Source organism: Schistocerca nitens, chromosome 11 (assembly GCF_023898315.1).
Source record: "Schistocerca nitens isolate TAMUIC-IGC-003100 chromosome 11, iqSchNite1.1, whole genome shotgun sequence".
Taxonomy (NCBI): domain Eukaryota; kingdom Metazoa; phylum Arthropoda; class Insecta; order Orthoptera; family Acrididae; genus Schistocerca; species Schistocerca nitens.
In genome coordinates this window covers 14,442,508-14,458,101 of record NC_064624.1, presented here as the reverse complement: position 1 = coordinate 14,458,101, position 15,594 = coordinate 14,442,508, and positions in this window count along the sequence as shown.

Genomic DNA, 15,594 nt, shown 5'->3' with positions numbered 1-15,594 from the left:
AGGCAAAAAGGAATACAAACGTCTCAAAAATGATATCAACAGGAAGTGCAAAATGGCTAAGCAGGGATGGCTAGAGGACAAATGGAAGGATGTAGAGCCTTATCTCACTAGGGGTAAGATAGATACTGCCTACAGGAAAATTAAAGAGACCTTTGGAGATAAGAGAACCACTTGTATGAACATCAAGAGCAGTTTTAAGCAAAGAAGGGAAAGCAGAAAGGTGGAAGGAGTATATAGAGGGTCTATACAAGGGCGATGTACATGAGGACAATATTATGGAAATGGAAGAGGATGTAGATGAAGATGAAATGGGAGATAGGATACTGCGTGAAGAGTTTGACAGAGCACTGAAAGACCTGAGTCGAAACAAGGCCCCCGGAGTAGACAACATTCCATTGGAACTACTGACGGCCTTGGGAGAGCCAGTCCTGACGAAACTCTACCATCTGGTGAGCCAGATGTATGAGACAGGCGAAATACCCTCAGACTTCAAGAAGAATATAATAATTACAATCCCAAAGAAAGCAGGTGTTGACAGATGTGAGAATTACCGAACAATCAGTTTAATAAGCCACAGCTGCAAAATACTAACACGAATTCTTTACAGACGAATGGAAAAACTAGTAGAAGCCGACCTCGGGGAAGATCAGTTTGGATTCCGTAGAAATACTGGAACACGTGAGGCAATACTGACCTTACGACTTATCTTAGAAGAAAGATTGAGGAAAGGCAAACCTACGTTTCTAGCATTTGTAGACTTAGAGAAAGCTTTTGACAATGTTGACTGGAATACTCTCTTTCAAATTCTATAGGTGGCAGGGGTAAAATACAGGGAGCGAAAGGCTATTTACAATTTGTACAGAAACCAGATCGCAGTTATAAGAGTCGAGGGGCATGAAAGGGAAGCAGTGGTTGGGAAGGGAGTAAGACAGGGTTGTAGCCTCTCCCCGATGTTATTCAATCTGTATATTGAGCAAGCAGTAAAGGAAACAAAAGAAAAATTCGGAGTAGGTATTAAAATCCATGGAGAAGAAATAAAAACTTTGAGGTACGCCGATGACATTGTAATTCTGTCAGAAACAGCAAAGGACTTGGAAGAGCAGTTGAACGGAATGGATGGTGTCTTGAAGGGAGGATATAAGATGAACATCAACAAAAGCAAAACGAGGATAATGGAATGTAGTCGAATTAAGTCGGGTGATGTTGAGGGTATTAGATTAGGAAATGAGACACTTAAAGTAGTAAAGGAGTTTTGCTATTTGGGGAGCAAAATAACTGATGATGGTCGAAGTAGAGAGGATATAAAATGTAGACTGGCAATGGCAAGGAAAGCGTTTCTGAAGAAGAGAGATTTGTTAACATCGAGTATAGATTTAAGTGTCAGGATTTCTGAAAGTATTTGTATGGAGTGTAGCCATGTATGGAAGTGAAACATGGACGGTAAATAGTTTGAAGAAGAAGAGAATAGAAGCTTTTGAAATGTGGTGCTACAGAAGAATGCTGAAGATTAGATGGGTAGATCACATAACTAATGAGGAGGTACTGAATAGGATTGGGGAGAAGAGGAGTTTGTGGCACAACTTGACCAGAAGAAGGGATCGGTTGGTAGGACATGTTCTGAGGCATCAAGGGATCACCCATTTAGTATTGGAGGTCAGCGTGGAGGGTAAAAATCGTAGGGGGAGACCAAGAGATGAATACACTAAGCAGATTCAGAAGGATGTAGGTTGCAGTAGGTACTGGGAGATGAAGAAGCTTGCACAGGATAGAGTACCATGGAGAGCTGCATCAAACCAGTCTCAGGACTGAAGACCACAACAACAACAACGTACTTCTACGTATATGTATTTTTTTTTCTCTGCGACAGTACCTGTCATGTCCACTTAAGGGGATACGGAATCGGATTTTGGGTTAAAAAATCGAATTTTTTTTTATTGGCGTATTATATTCTGCCATGTTTCCTCTTTAAAATGACGTATCATACATAGCTCTACTACAATTATAACTATTTTATTTTTATATATTTGTGAGATCGGGTATTGCGCTCTTCACAGTGGTATAATGTTCGCTATGTCAAATATCTGGGAGATGGTGACTCTAAAGCATTCAAAGAAGTTTTGGAAAGCAAACCATATGGGAACAGTGTAAATATAAGCAAACTTGAATGTATATGACATGTGCAGAAGAGAATGGGTGCCAGGCTGAGAAGGTTAAAATCAGTTATGAAAGGGAAAAAACTAGATGATGGGAAAACCTTGGATGGCAGAGGAAGATTGACTGATTCCATAATAGACCACATTCAGAACTGCTATGGCCTTGCAATCAGGCAAAATACAGGCAATCTTGAAGAAATGAGGAGAGCTATATGGGCTTTATATTTCCACACCGCATCCACGGATGAGCATCCACAACATGGTTTGTGCCCCAAAGGTGAAAACAGCTGGTGTAAATACAATAGGGGACTAACAACAGGAGAGAAATACATTCACCACCACAGTCTACCATCAGCCATCATGGCAGAAATAAAGCCCATTTTCAGAGATCTGGCTGACAGAAGTCTTCTGATGAAATGTCTTCACGGAAAAACGCAGAACCCCAACGAGTGCTTGAATAGTGTGATATGGCATCGTCTCCCAAAAACAGTGTTTGTCGGAATTAATACACTACATTTTGGTGTGTATGATGCTGTGGCAACCTTCAATCTTGGAAATATAACTAAATGCCAGGTCCTTCAAAAGTTGGGTATGTGTGTTGGTTCCCGTACGGTACGTGCTATGTTCTTTTTAGATCAGCACAGACTAAGGCATGCTGATAATATAATCAAGACATTAGTGAAAAAAGCAAGACAGGTGCAGAGGGGTGCCAAAAGAAGACTTGAAGATGATTATGAAGACTGTGAAGGGGGTATTAGCTACGGATCAGGAATGTTTTAATCTTCTTTCTCCGTTTCCCGTAAGTTTACTTTTTACTTCATCTAGGAACATTATCTCAGGTACTGGTCAACCTAGAAGTCTGAAATTTTTATGACGTAGTGACATAGGTCCCTATTACATACTGAAACAACGATTTTTTAATTACTTGATTTACAAAAGACTTAGGGGTGATGGTCTAGTAAAAAGCGATGGAAAAAATTTACTTAAAAATAAATGTACAATATCTCTGTAAGAAAATACTTTGACAATAAACTGTTGTTTCAGTATTGTTGTAACATATGAATGCACATACAGTAAAATTTTTACCTCTCTGTCTCCAGTAGTTTGTGAGAAAATGTTCCCTATAGTAGGCATATATTAACATTGCGGGGATAGGTGATTCCGTATCCCCTTAATGTATTTAGCTCTTTATTGTGAATAGTAATACTTTCCATGTTGATGTAGATGTTAAGAAACCCTGTGACGAAAACACAGATGCAGATGAAATGCATAAAAAGACAATTTTTACTAATGATCTTAAGAATGAATATTTTCTCCGTTATGGTAACTTGAGGAAACGTCAAGTGTATACCACTATATGACTACTCAATTTCAGCAATGGACATGTATTTAATGCCACTAATATTACGAGCGACATGAGGAGGGAAGCAATACCTCCTGTATTCCTCCCCTCCTCATGGGAGGCAGTGTAACATTAGTATCTGTTTCGATAGCTTAAATAAACTTACATTCGACAATCTAACCATGCAGGCTCTTAAAAGCCACCTGATATTTCAAAGACTACCTTACGCGCCACGGCGCAGAATACGAGTTGTTCATAAATTGTCAGAAGAATTGTAATCCTCTTCTGTTACCACAGTCCTGCTATATTTTTTAAAGACGGCGGACGCGTATATGGTGTGGTCCGCAATCACAAATTAGTTATTATAAAATATCACTATTGTGCGGTGCTATGTAAGAATTTATGTGTGCAGCTAAGATGTAATGTCGAAAATGCTAAAGAACTTTATTTAAAGAAACAACCAGCAAGATATAAAATTGAAATGTACGGAGCCTATTGTTAGCAGTACTGACTAAGGTAATTAAATTGGTTATTGTGCTCTCAAATGCTGTAGTGCCTGCTTAGTACTTAAAGTATTTCTATGGTATCCATTTCCTATTAATGGCAACAGAAATAACGGTGTTTTTATAGTTTTCATACAGCTACCAGTGACCGACTTATAAAGGCACATTTGCATGCCGTGCGTGAGTTTCCTCGGAAACGCGAAATCTTAATTAAATAATTAATCTCTGACAAATAAATAAAGCCTATGGCATAGAACTGCAGCGCTATGCCGCTGATAAAACAAAATGCAATTATGACACTCTTATGTTCCATTGAGAAGAAGGAGGTCATGTACAATAGCTGGTGCGGGAAGCACGTATATCTTACTAACTGGCACACCGCCATATTTGATGTCATATAAGAAGAGTGCGAGTTGCAATATCACTAGGCACTCGATCCTGTAAAGACTCTATATTTATGAAAGTAAGTTGAATTATTTAACTGTAGGCTTATTCGTTGAATATATCTGATTTAACTAACTGTAAACTTTTTTATGTTTTGTAGACAGTCACCTCTGTACGACGTATTGACATGGCTGGCAAATTATTCTATTATTGAGATTTAGATTTTGAGTCCGCACCTACCGCAGCAGTCTTTGGAAACGATTTAAATACAAAGTCCGATTATTTGAGTCTTATTTCACGGTCAACTACGAATAACATTGCATTTACGAAAAGCCATTGTCAAGCGTCTGATATCAAATAATTAAACGTCCACGTTCCAGATAAGTAAATATTAATTACAACCAATCACTGTCATACATATACAATAACCAATATTTTATTTTATTTCCCTATTTATTTATTTTATATTGGCGACTGCGTGTCGGACTTGTTATTTTGTCATTTGTTACATTGTTCTCTTTGTTTCATGTGAAAAATCAACTTTCTGGACCTGGACTTGAATATATGAGAAATAACAAAAGTCTGAGGATATTTTCCAGTTCTTAGATTTTGTGGGAAGACGCAATGAAGCTTCCAGCAAAATAAGGTAAGACGCAGCATCTTTGCATTGGCAGATGCATAATTCAGTGCATTAGCTTTTCAGTAGATTCTGTAGTGTTTCTTTCGCGCGTAGCAGTTTTCAGTGATAAATTTCATTCTCAGTGCTTTTCCTTAAACAATAACTTCTGCAACAATACCAATACACGAGTGTACAATATGGCCGACTTCTGTACGATACGTTGTAACATGGCCAACAGCCATTAAGAATAATCCGATATTCAGTTTACATTTCTAGATTAACAAACAGCCATTGTTGCTACGAGCGATTCATATTCAACTGCAGTGTCAAACTTGATTTTCTTGAAGCATATCTTACGTGTGGCATGGTCACAACTAGAAAACAATACCCAAAGATGGAACAGCAAAGACATACTATTCAGACGCAATCCGACTCGGACGAGAGACAAGTGTTAGAAAATGACTTTACGACAGCAACCGGTAGTGACGATTCATCAAATATTGACGCAAGTGTTAACGGAAATTTTGACAATAGGCCGTCCACCACAAAAATTTCAAACTCTCAGTCAGAGCCCATGTTAGTACATGACGTCACGTCTAATGACGCGGCGGGGGCAGAGACCTTGCAAACAGCAAACATTGCCAACATGTTACAAATGCTAATGAAACAAAACGCAGAAAATATGGCAACCTTAAAGACACAAAACGAACAGTTAAAGACACAAAATGAACAGTTAAAGACACAAAAAGACGAAATTAAATCTGATCTCATAGCAATCAAGACATGTAATGACACTTTATGTAAACGTGTGGAACTTGTAGACGCCACATTGACCAAACAGATGACTGAACTCAGTACGAAATTTTCCAAGCCTAATACGATACAAGAAAAGACTACAAATGATGTAGCACTTTTACAGACACAAGTAAAAAACCTTAGTGTCACGTGTGAAGAAGCTCTTACTGAACAAATTCAAACATATCCTTCAGTACATGACAACCTTGAAGAACGAATTACTGACGTGCAGAATAAATTTGACGATGTTGAACAACACCTGACTGACAGATTACAATCTGATGCCACAGCTCATTTTCAAAATATTAATAAAGAATTTCATGGTTGGGTAGAGAACAAAGACAAACATTTTGATAGATGCATACGTGACAATTTACCAAAAATTGTGCACGACTCCGTAGCGGAATACATCACTAATAACAAACAGCTGATTAGTGACACTGCAACAATGAAATAATACACGGATCAACCACAGTCTGAATGTAACGAAAATACCAGTCAAAATGTACAGTTCAGAAACCAATATACATACGAGTATGACGCACACATACCGCACACGACAAACACAAGAACAAAACACACCACGACTACAACACATACCACGACGTGCAACCACAAACACAAGCTATTATCATGGTAAACCACAGCAACATTATCGTAATTACTCGCCATCTGAACATTACAGTAATCACAGTGGAACAAATCCATATTATAATGCAAAGGAAGAAGAAAGCTTAATAAAACACAGGCAATTTCAGACTTTTATCCAAGAAAAACGAACCATTCATCCGGTGATTTTTCTTAAATCTTTTAGTAACGCATTTCCACGCACTTGGAGTGACCGGAAAAAGATTTCATATATTGTCGGTTACATCCAAGGCGATGCAGCTGTCTGGCATACAATCAAGCTGACGTATGTACCGCGTACAGTGAGTTTGAGCGTGCCTTTCTGAACAAATTCTGGTCGCAATCCGTCCAGGAGCGACTTAGAAGACAAATTTTAGAACCTGAAACTTTTAACAGTAAAAATGGTAACTTACGCAGATATTTTGAAAAATACTTGAACATGGGACATTTTTTGGACGAACCAGTCGCAACACGTGATATACTCCGTGCGTTGAAGGCCAAATTGCCTTTCAACATTAAAGAAAAAGTCTTACATATTCCGGATGACCATCCAGATTATTTTTTAACAGCTTTAGATTCGGTTGACATGTTAATAGAAGGTCAGCGCTTCGCGCGGCAAAACAGCAGCCACAATGTTTATATCAGTGGTATGCAAAACACGTAGGCTTGCCAACTCAATTCTGGCGCGCCGACAGTTGGATACGCGGTACAGCAAAATCAGCCAACTCACATGCCGTCTCAATACGGAAATCAAAATCAACACGCGTATTCCAATACAAACAACAGGTGCAACAGTAATAACACTTCTTGCGCCAATCCATACAAAAGGCACCGCGGTGAAAACAACAACGGTAACAACGGATACAAATATAACAACAAAAACACAAACAGAAATAGAAACAGTAATAACTACGAGCCAAGACAGCATCAAGGCTGGACTTGTAGCGATCAATACTTTTATTTAAACACTGCTATACCACAGCAGCCACCAGGACAAAATTGGAGGATACCTTACGACCGACAGGTAAGTCATAATGCGCAACAGCAACAACAACCGCAAAAGTTTGGAGATCACAACAGGCAATATCCGAATGTGAATATAATAGAAGTGACACCTGATACACAACCTCAATCTGTGTCAGTACCTAATACAAATGCTAATCCAAGAAACTAGAAACAGTCACTTCTATACCCCGGGTCGTGGCTGAAGAATTCTTGGGGCGTGACTTCAATGTTAATCAGGTATTTCACACCACCACTGAACAACAAAATATTGATATGCCTAATAATTGTAAACAAAAACTACCTGTTTTATTTATAAGATACAACCACAATGAGAATATATCAGATGAACTTTTGCAAGAGAGTACACAATATCGTTCAAACACAAATGAAATTGTTTTAGCCTCTACTACTGGTGTAGTAGGTGGGATTCCAACTACTATTATCTTAGTTACAGGTGCAGCTGTGGGTGTTTCGTCTTTTAATTTCTATAAAAAGATGTGTGAATTGGAGCCTGTGCCTGAGTTTCCTGTCCAAAACTGTAAAATAACTACTGCTCTAGGTAATAAGTCATGTAGGGTTAAGAAGCAAGTTTTTGTAAACATTAAAATAGGGAATGGAACCGTACAATGGCCATTCCTGGTTGTACAAAACCTTGTGACAATTTGCATATTAGGATTACATATTATGAGCGAGAAGGACTGCATTATAGACTTCTCCAAAGGTAAATGTATTGTAAATGATAAAGGCAGTGTAATTATTATTGATTTGGACAGGAGACTTGTAAAGCATGACAAACACTGTACAGGGTACAAGATTCAGTTAGTACTTGACAGTGACATTAAAGACATGCACACACACTCATCTGACACAGAGCTAATGGACTTGAAAACATTGACTGATCATAAGATAAACGAAGCTACAGCTCTCAGTGTACATGAACGTATGAAACTACAGGAAGTGTTATCCAAATATTTACAAGTTTTTACCAAACGATTAGGTGTTGTCAACACGTATGTCTACAAGATTGAAGTTAAGCCTCACAAGATCTTCTACCACAAGACATATAACGTACCGTTATCTCAACTACCTGCTGTGTGGCAAGAACTAAAACAAATGTTAGACTGGAAGGTCATTGAACCATCCACCTCACCTTACTGTAGTCCTCTACTTGTTGTCAAAAAAACAAATGGTAGCATTAGGCTAGTGTTAGACGCATGAGCAATTAATGAAATAATTTTACCAGTTCACACAAAACCCGAAAATTTAGAAAAGCAATTACAGAAATTTCTAGATGCAAAATATTTTTCCACAACAGATCTCGCTAATTCATTTTGGCAAGTAGGTATCACTCCTGATTCTCGGAAATATACTGCATTTATATTCGGGGGGCGAACCTATCAGTTTTGTGTTCTACCCTTCGGATTGAATGTCAGTTCTGGGGTATTCATTACAGCCCTGGATACCGTGCTTGGCGATGATTTAGTTGAGACAGTCACACACTGTGTAGATGATATACTGATAGCTACACAGTCTTGGAATGAACACATTGATACACTTCAAAGAATTTTAGAAAAATTTGCACAAGCTGGAGTCACAGCCAATATTAGAAAATCAAAATTTGGTTGCAGTGAGATAAAATATTTAGGACGTATCATTAATTCACAGGGCATACGTCCTGATTCCAGTAAATTAGATGCTATTAGAAACTTTCCTAGCCCTCGAACAAAAAAAGCAGTTAAAATCATTCCTTGGGCTATGTTCATTTTTCAGAGGTTTTTTACCACAACCACTTTTGAACAGTAAACATCTGTTAAATCTACTCAGAAAGAATCAAGTTTCGATCCGGTCGGAACAGTGCCAGAATGACTTTAATACAATTAAACATGCTTTAGTGAATGCAAACATACTGAGCCATCCAGATTTCAATTTAGATTTTTGTATGACTTGTGACGCTTCGTCTAGACTTCCACACGGTATGAATGAAACCAACAGTGACATAGAAAACATAAACGACTACAGGATTCTCTTAATGCTAGACAAGCAGTATCATCAATATTATATTGATATGTGCAGAAACATGGCTAAATTACAAAAATCTGATCCTCACTGGTATAAGATAAAAACATTACTGGTAGAAAAACACAATCATCCTTTGACTAGGTATTACAAGTTACACAATGATGTGTTATTTTATCGCCGACATCCAAATGCTACTAACTGGTGTGTATGCATTCCCAAAGAGTCTGAACATAATTTGATTTGGCACACACACACTTAGTTTGGGGTCATTATGGGACGAAAAAGTGTTTGGCAAAGCGCAGCACATACTGTTATTTTAGCAATACGAGAAGAAAAATTCACAGGGAACTGAAAACATGTGTCGTATGTCAAAAATCAAAACCTCAGAATTTATCCACAAAAACAGATTTACGTTCTATTTTACCGAGTAAACCCCTGGAAATTCTGTATACTGACATAAGTGGACCGCATCCGGCAAGCTCTGGAGTCGTCAAATATATCTTAGCTTTTTACAATATACACTCCTGGAAATTGAAATAAGAACACCGTGAATTCATTGTCCCAGGAAGGGGAAACTTTATTGACACATTCCTGGGGTCAGATACATCACATGATCACACTGACAGAACCACAGGCACATAGACACAGGCAACAGAGCATGCACAATGTCGGCACTAGTACAGTGTATATCCACCTTTCGCAGCAATGCAGGCTGCTATTCTCCCATGGAGACGATCGTAGAGATGCTGGATGTAGTCCTGTGGAACGGCTTGCCATGCCATTTCCACCTGGCGCCTCAGTTGGACCAGCGTTCGTGCTGGACGTGCAGACCGCGTGAGACGACACTTCATCCAGTCCCAAACATGCTCAATGGGGGACAGATCCGGAGATCTTGCTGGCCAGGGTAGTTGACTTACACCTTCTAGAGCACGTTGGGTGGCACGCGATACATGCGGACGTGCATTGTCCTGTTGGAACAGCAAGTTCCCTTGCCGGTCTAGGAATGGTAGAACGATGGGTTCGATGACGGTTTGGATGTACCGTGCACTATTCAGTGTCCCCTCGACGATCACCAGTGGTGTACGGCCAGTGTAGGAGATCGCTCCCCACACCATGATGCTGGGTGTTGGCCCTGTGTGCCACGGTCGTATGCAGTCCTGATTGTGGCGCTCACCTGCACGGCGCCAAACACGCATACGACCATCATTGGCACCAAGGCAGAAGCGACTCTCGCTGAAGACGACACGTCTCCACTCGTCCCTCCATTCACGCCTGTCGTGACACCACTGGAGGCGGGCTGCACGATGTTGGGGCGTGAGCGGAAGACGGCCTAACGGTGTGCGGGACCGTAGCCCAGCTTCATGGAGACGGTTGCGAATGGTCCTCGCCGATACCCCAGGAGCAACAGTGTCCCTAATTTGCTGGGAAGTGGCGGTGCGGTCCCCTACGGCACTGCGTAGGATCCTACGGTCTTGGCGTGCATCCGTGCGTCGCTGCGGTCCGGTCCCAGGTCGACGGGCACGTGCACCTTCCGCCGACCACTGGCGACAACATCGATGTACTGTGGAGACCTCACGCCCCACGTGTTGAGCAATTCGGCGGTACGTCCACCCGGCCTCCCGCATGCCCACTATACGCCCTCGCTCAAAGTCCGTCAACTGCACATACGGTTCACGTCCACGCTGTCGCGGCATGCTACCAGTGTTAAAGACTGCGATGGAGCTCCGTATGCCACGGCAAACTGGCTGACACTGACGGCGGCGGTGCACAAATGCTGCGCAGCTAGCGCCATTCGACGGCCAACACCGCGGTTCCTGGTGTGTCCGCTGTGCCGTGCGTGTGATCATTGCTTGTACAGCCCTCTCGCAGTGTCCGGAGCAAGTATGGTGGGTCTGACACACCGGTGTCAATGTGTTCTTTTTTCCATTTCCAGGAGTGTATTTTCTAAACATGTAAAACTTTATGCTTTAAAATCCGCCACTGCAAATGCTATAATACGCCGATTCTCAAGTGATTACCTGTCGCACGTGGGAAAACCTAAAGCAATTCTGTCAGATAATGCAGCATACTACTCTGGGTACAAATGGAGAAATTTCTTGAAGGACAATAACATTAAAAGTATATTTATTTCAAGGTTTAGTCCACAATGTAACGCGACTGAGAGACTTTTCCGAGAACTAAACCTATTCATGAGGACCTATATTTCATCAAAACATACTAATTGGGTGTCCTACCTAAGTCTTTTTGAAGACGTACACAATAACTTAAATATTTACAATACAAATTACACACCTAACGAGATCATGTTCAATTGCAAAAAGAACGATCAATGGATAGAACCATTACCTAAGTTGTCAGACAAGGAAATCACACCTGAGCAGAAAATAAGAGAAGCATTGACTACACTGACACATCACGCACAGATACGAAACAAACATCACACAAACATAATAAAAAGAAAACAAAAATTCAAGGCAGGAATGCTTGTACTACTTCGTACTCATCATAAATCTGTAGCACTCAAGCGACGCAATGCTGTAATTGGCGTCTGCTATATGAAGGAGCTTATATTATTGTCAACATACCGCATCCTGGTGCGTATCTGTTACAACATCCTAGAACTAACAAAATTGGCTCTGAGCACTATGGGACTTAACATCTATGGTCATCAGTCCCCTAGAACGTAGAACTACTTAAACCTAACTAACGTAATGACAAGACACACACATCCATGCCCGAGGCAGGATTCGAACCTGCGACCGTAGCGGTCCCACGGTTCTAGACTGAAGCGCCTAGAACCGCACGGCCACCAAGGCCGGCGATGACATGTGACGTGTATATGTATGATTACTTATGTTTTTAAAAAAATGATGCATAATGTAACTGTTACTATGTGAAAATTTGAACGATAACTAGTGCCAAAATGTGAAAAACTTTAAAAAAAAGTTGCATAGTGAACCACTGTTCATGGACATTAACGCACATTACTAAGTCTGCAACTACGCAGAAACCTATGTGAAAGAAACTGTTAATGACATTCATCATGCATCGTACCTTTGTAAACGCGATGAACGATTTCTTTGATAAGTAACTACGAACATTTAGGTGAGGTATATTTAGCAAAAAACTGAAAATGTGAAGTGCGTAATTGGTGCGTCGTCTAGTGACATTACTACAGTACCTAACTTCAAGATGTTAACTGGATTAAATGGTCACAACGTGCCTGTCCAGAAAACAAGACGGCGAGTGGAAGAATTTTGGTTGGAGCTTCAGGGAATGGAATGTTCTCGAAATGTGACGGACACACTTACCTGGACTGTCCAAGGATCGACGCCAGCTATGTGCCGTCCGAGGTTCTGCAACCAAGGTTCCACGGAATATCGAAAACGAACTGCGTATGGACCAATTACTCGACGGGTCACGTCCGATCTGTAATAAACAATGCTTTTTGTCACAACGAACTGCATCACAACGACTATAATGGAAATAGGAAATGGACATGCTTATGTATCAATTACGTTGTTATACAGCGATGTTACTGTGATCAAAAAACTTTACCACGACGACACTAACCTGTGAAACATTACTGTGCAGCAGATGAATATAAACTGTAATGACGACACGATGTGTATAGGTCAACGCACCTGAAACAAAAAGACATTTTTCTTTGAAGCATTTCAATGCAATACTATGTAACTAAGAACATTCAACACTCTAAAATTGTATTGTATTATAACAAATATTGTAATTTTAAAATTAAGTTACCTGTCGTAGAATGTACTCTTCATATGTAATCTTGGTGGAACATTTTCTTTATGCAACGACTAAGAAACGCGCGCGCACACGAACAATATGAACTGCAATACTTTGCCGCGTGATCCAAATTTAAGATATAACGGCAGTGCCGGAGTCACACAGACGCTTCTGCGCATGCGCGCACTCTATTTTGCCAACATAAGAACTTTTACGGCGGACGCGCGTCATTTAAATTTTGTATATAATATACTGTGTTATGTGTGTCATGTAAATAGTTGTAGACAACTTAGATTTTCTTGTGCCTTTAGGTGAATTGCTCGCCTGCAGGTGTGTCCTTTCGCCTCGCAATTCAGGGGGCAATATAAAGGCACATTTGCATGCCATGCGTGAGTTTCCTCGGAAACGCGAAATCTTAATAAAATAATTAATCTCTGACAAATAAATAAAGCCTATGGCACAGAACTGCAGCGCTATGCCGCTGATAAAACAAAATACAATTATGACACTCTTATGTTTCATTAAGAAGAAGTAGGTTGCATAGAATAGCTGGTGCGGGAAGCACGTATATTTTATTAACTGGCACACCGCCATATTTGATGTTATATAAGAACACTGCGAGTTGCAATCTTACTAGTCACTCGATTCTGTAAAGAATTAATATTTATGAAAGTAAGTAGAATTATTTAACTGTAGGCTTATTCGTTGAATATATCTGATTTAACTAACTGTGTAAACTTTTTATGTTTAATTACAACCAATCACTATCATACATAATTAATAATTAATATTTTATTTTATTTTATTTATTTATTCTTTTTATACTCTGGCTATTTCGCTTTCGAAATGATTGTGGAAAATTGAGACGCCATGTTGTCGCTTGATCACTACGTCATCTGCTAAACCGAGACGGCTTTCCGTTGTCGGATGCTCTGCCGTAGTTTCTTGCTCCACATTCGGATCGAAATTTACGTGTGAGAAGTTATCGCCCCGGAGCACCTGTCTTACATTCGTACTTATTATATTGTTCTCTTCCATCACGGGATTTACTATGCCTCATTTTTGTCTAAAACGCTGTTCATTACTCCGTTGGCTTCCTCCATTTAGTTTATGATTTTTATTTTATTGATTTATTCTGGGAACATATAAACTACACAGGACAAGGAGGGACCTGCTTTGTGTGTAACGTCCGTACAATCTGCCCGTGTCGCGCCACGCTCCTAAAATCCACTTACGAACAACGTAGAAGGCTACCCTTAGCGGACGTGCTTCCCCAAGCGACAGCCACTGTCCCTCTCCGCCTTTCTGATGGGGAACGGGACGGTCCCAGCGCATTTCCTGCGCTGACCTCTCGTACGAACTTGGCCACTGTAGCCTCCGCGCCGCCACCGCCTCCACTTCAAAACGAGTACACGGACGCGACGTAGTGAGCAGTCGTCTAATTGCTGTCCCCTTCTCTGCTCTGCTGGAGAGATTCCGTTGCAGGAGGCCTCTCTCCTCTCCGAGTTTAGACCGGATGACAACAGGTCGGTCGCTGTTCGAGATTCGAAACCGTCCGGCAGTCCCTCCGATGTGACTGCCGAGACTGGGACGGCCTCTTCTCCGTCACACGAGGACACACCCACTCCGCAGTTCCGCACTGTTTCCACCGACTTGCCAGCATTCCTGCGTCTGTTACGAATTCCTGACCTTCTACGGGGAAAGCGTGCCACGGCCCACTCCTGTTCACAACCCGCAGTGATGGCGTGCAAATTGATACAATTGTCTGGTCGTTTCCTGTGGAAAACTTATGTTTCTCCACTCTGGTATGAAGTGGTTGAGGAGCCCCGTCCCCCTGGAACGTTGTGACTTCCCAGCATCGAAGTGGAGACTTCAGTATTGTTTATACGGAGTACCGGTGTAACGTGTGCTCCAGCAACTCATTGCGTTACATCTCGCTTCTTTACGTGGCTTCGACCGGCCACTGTGACTCCGCCTGCCGATGTTGGCCAGATCAGCTCTAAATTGCGCCACGTAAAAAAAAAGGGCTCTATGGGACTTAACTTCTGAGGTCATCAGTCCCCTAGAACGTAGAACTACTTAAACCTAACTAAGCTAAGGACATCACACACATCGGTGCCCGAGGCGGTCCCGCGGTTCCATACTGAAGCGGCTAGAACCGCTCGGCCACCCCGGCCGGCTACGGCACGTACGTGAATTTCATATTATACTAAGTTTTCTGGGGGCCAACACTTTGTCGATGACACACGGCATCACCAGATGTTTGCTTCCTCGTTGGGGAGCTCAATTGTCCGCATCCCCAGTCAAGATGGCCGCACCACTCACGTGCTGGGAGACAGTGTGGTTTCACGTCGGCCTCACCGAGCTATAACGTCACCAACAATCTGATCCCCG